Source organism: Pistacia vera, unplaced genomic scaffold, assembly GCF_008641045.1.
Source record: "Pistacia vera cultivar Batoury unplaced genomic scaffold, PisVer_v2 Contig190, whole genome shotgun sequence".
In the NCBI taxonomy this organism is placed as follows: Eukaryota; Viridiplantae; Streptophyta; class Magnoliopsida; order Sapindales; family Anacardiaceae; genus Pistacia; species Pistacia vera.
Genome location: NW_022195991.1, coordinates 90,118 through 94,225, shown reverse-complemented (window position 1 = coordinate 94,225; position 4,108 = coordinate 90,118). Strand labels below are relative to the sequence as shown.

Sequence of the window (4,108 nt, the reverse complement as noted above, 5' to 3'; positions counted from 1 at the left end):
TAATATGCATGAATGCAATGCACATGCAATAATGCATAGACATGCATTTTCTTTCTTCTTTTCTATTTCTTATTATGTTTCTTTTCTTGCTCAAGCTCTTCTTTTCTTTTTCTTTCTTATTCTTATTCTTATTCTTATTCTTTCTTATTCTTTGCCGATCGAACTCGGTTGGTGCATGGATTCGGAACCCTGGCCATGTGAGTGAGTACAGTCCTCATCTACATGCACTCTTGCGGACCGTACTAATTCTTTCTTTCTTCTTAGGCTACTCAATTAAGGTGGCGTGCATGTAGGAATTCTTCTTGGTACAACCCTCATCCACATATAGTCTTACGGGTTGTACAAATTTTTCTTCTTCTTATGCCGCTCACTTAAGGCGGTGTGTATGTGGGAAATTCTTCTTATCACCCATGGGTTCCCCATCGCAACAACCTATTCTTTTCTCTTATTTAGCACTTTTCTTTCTTTAATTCTTTAGTGCTTTTCTTTCTTTTTCTTTATTTTTTATAAATTCTTTATTCTTTCTTTAAGTTCTCATGCATATGTAAGTATATGCATATGGATGACTCATGCTTATGTTTCTTTCTTAAGTGCAATTATGCAATGCAATTATGCTATGTTACACAAAAGTAAGGTTCTCTATTTATGCACAAGCTTCTCTTAGGCATTCCATCAAACATCATGCATGCATGCTTTAATGCTAATTTAACTATAGTTCTACTTCTTTTTTAAACCATCCATTATGGGAATAAAACTCCTCAAATCATCACAAATCCTAGCCAAGAAACACACTTCAAATAGTCTACTCAAATTCTCTTATAATGCAACCAACTTTCACTTGGTCACCACAACATCAACTCTACTTCCCATGGCTCAATTCTACTTATCAAAAGCCATCTACTCATCAACATCAACATCAACGTTCTCAACAATCAATTTCAAGCTCATAAGCATAAACATGCATAGCAAATCATTTGGTTGCTTAAATCTTAGCTTGGGTTGGATTTACTTACCTTTAGCTTGAGTAATTCCACAAGAAACTCTTTATCTTTGTTGGACTAGTTCTTGCTCTCAAACCCTAAGCATAAACTCTATAAGAATTCCATACTAACATAAATTAATCTCAAATCTATAGTAGAATCCTTACCTCTTGATGCTTAGGATCAAATCCTTATAGAAATCCAACCAAAAGCCCTCAAATCAACCTTGGAACATTGATGGAAAGATGAGAGAATTGGGGGTAGAGGTGGCATGTGGGATAAAGCAAATGAGAGGGTTTGTGTGCTTGAACCCTTTAAATCTCATTTAACTAAGCCTTCTTTCCCATTTTGCCCTTACACTTTCTTGGAAATTCCATCCTTGTCCTTTAATTCTTTATAAATTCACCCCCATTCCAAAATATTCTCCATGAACTTTTCTTACATTTCACTCCCCACTTTTCCTCTAATTAGGGGTAGAATGGTCACTTCACCCCTATGGAAAATTCTCTAGAAACTTCACAAAGAAAATCAGCCAGAGCTTCGCCCCGGCGAAAAAATACAAAGCCTACGTTGCCGCGGTGACTCTTCTTCTTTGTCGCGGCAAAGTCTGCATTTCCAACATTCGCCAAGACTTCATCAAATTCAAGGCTTTCACATAACCATATCAACATACAAACTTAGCCAAGCACCAAGTTACCACATTAAGGGCAAAATAAACATAAATCAAAGACGTACCTCAAAGTGGGTGTTACAACTATTCTATCATCCAGTCTTTGGTAGTTGTTAGTTGCTAAAACTTCAAGTAACTCTTGAGCTTCCACTAGTATCTTGTTCTATAAAGCTCCTCCAACTGCTACATCCATCATTTTTCAAACATTTGGTAGCAAACCCGAATAGAACGTTTGGACTTGCATCCAAACAGGTAAACAGTGGTGTGGAAACTTCCTCAACATTTCCTTGAATCTCTCATATGCTTCATATAATGATTCATGGTCGCCTTGTACAAATGAGGTAATGTTATTTCTCATCTTTGTTGAAAAAGCTGGTGGGTAATACTTGTACATGAACTTATGTGCTAGATCATTCCATGTTGTGATGGTTCTAATGGGTAATGACATTAGCCATCCTTTTGCCTTATCTTTCAATGAGAATGGAAACAGCCGCAACCTAATAGCGTCATCTGTCACCTCGTTGTGCTTGAATGTGTCATAGATTTCCAAGAAGTTGGCTATGTGCATATTCGGATCTTCTTTTGGATCACCCCCAAATTGTACTTGTTGCTGAATCATCTGGATTATAGCTGGCTTTATCTCAAAGTTATTCGCCTCAACAGGTGGTCTCATAATGCTAGGACTACACCCATCAACTTATGGAAGTGAAAATTCCCTCAAAGTTCTATTTTTAGCCATCTCAATGATTGTCGCCTCTCGTTCTCTTCTCTCTATGATAAGTCTTCTCACGGTTCTTTCAATCTCTGGACCAATAGAAACCATTGGATGATTTCTTGCTTTTCGTATAAACTACACAAGAAGGGAAAAGAGTGTAAGATCACAAGCATACAAAGAAAAATTAACCTAAAAATAATTAAAACTAAAAACTAAACTCCAATTTAGCAAAAACTAGAAAACTTCAATATCAACACAAAATCAATCCCTGGCAACGACACCAAAAACTTGATGCGTGCTTTCACAAACATGCATATTTAGCACGTACACTAGTCTCAAAAAGAAATAAAATGATGAGTCGAGTATCATTCCCACGAGGATTGAGTGCTAAGTATCGATTCCTAGTTTTATAACTAATTAAAGAACACAAAAATTTGGATTTGCGGGAGCTACTAAAAACTAAATTAGAACAAAAAAAAAAAAAAAAAAAAAAAAGAGATAACTAAAATTAACACAACAAAAGCAATTTAATAACAAAATTCAATTCAAGATGAGAGGTTAGGGTTTTGATTTCACTAAGTTACTCCATTTCAATCTACTAATCCTATCATCGTCAAGTTCACATGCACAAATTACAAATCAAACTCCCTTGGTTGTAAAATATACCTTCCCATGCTATAAATTACTACTTATCCCTATTTAACTTTCGCACCCAACAAAATGAAGTTTAACAATTCAAAGTCCCTTAAGTACGTGGAATCCATGTACTTAAGGGATAAGTAGCAATCTATGGTGTTTACCTCAAGAAGCTAATGCTTGAATCACTTCTCAGTCTCATCATGCTCAACATTCATTTGATTCAAAAACCCAACAACCAAATGCATTAAGAACAAAAATAAACACTTAATCCATACTATATAACTCAAAGACAACAAGATATTATAGATCAAATCATTATAAACAAAGATCCATCAAAACCTTAACCCAAAAACGAGTTAGTTCATGTTCAAAATGCAAATAAACATCAAATACATAACAAAAACAAAGTTCAACATCCTAAAAATAAGAAAGGGAAACGAAACTTTTCTAATTTTGCAGTTCCAACTCTTCAAATCTTCTTATCCTCTCCCTATTTCCCAAAATGTCGAGCTTTCCCCTCAAAATGAGCTAACTTACTCTTAAATAGTCGGCCAAAACCCTAGGAATAGTACAATAATAGAAAAATGCAGTGTTTTAACAAAAACAAAAAAATGCAGTTTTCGTCACGACGAAGAAAAAATCTCTTCGCAGCATTGACTTGAATTTTGTTGACCCATAAGTCTAGAGGCTAGCTTACTGCGGCGAACACCTGATCTTCTTTGCTGAATTTGTGAAACTGCCCTCTGCTTCTTCTTCGCTTGAATCTTCGATCTTCGTGATCCCCAATAGGAACAAACTCCAAGGTGCTTCCAATCAGCATTAGAATTCCCCCAATCTTCTAAATTTCGCTCGATTCTGGGTCCAGAAACTCATTTTTGCTCAGTTTTGCTCCAACTGCAAGTTTTGGCCTAAAACGTAAAATATGTAGAATTAAGTAATAATTCAAGCACAAAACTCGTAAGAAGTATCCGAAATTGTACAAAAATCATAAAGAAAATAGTATAATCCTAGGATTATCAACAAGCTTTATTTGCTAGAACAAATATACCTGATAGATCTTTAACACTAATGTTACAGCTTATCATGATTATACAGCTTATGAAG

At 35.4% G+C, this 4,108-nt stretch overlaps 1 non-coding gene across 1 annotated transcript; it reads left to right on the top strand.

Annotated features, from left to right (window-relative positions):
* The first annotated feature begins 1,904 nt into the window (after positions 1-1,904).
* On the top strand, positions 1,905-2,011 carry LOC116127435. The gene has a single exon (XR_004127609.1). It is a non-coding gene; the product is annotated as a small nucleolar RNA R71 (small nucleolar RNA).
* Positions 2,012-4,108: the final 2,097 nt, after the last annotated feature.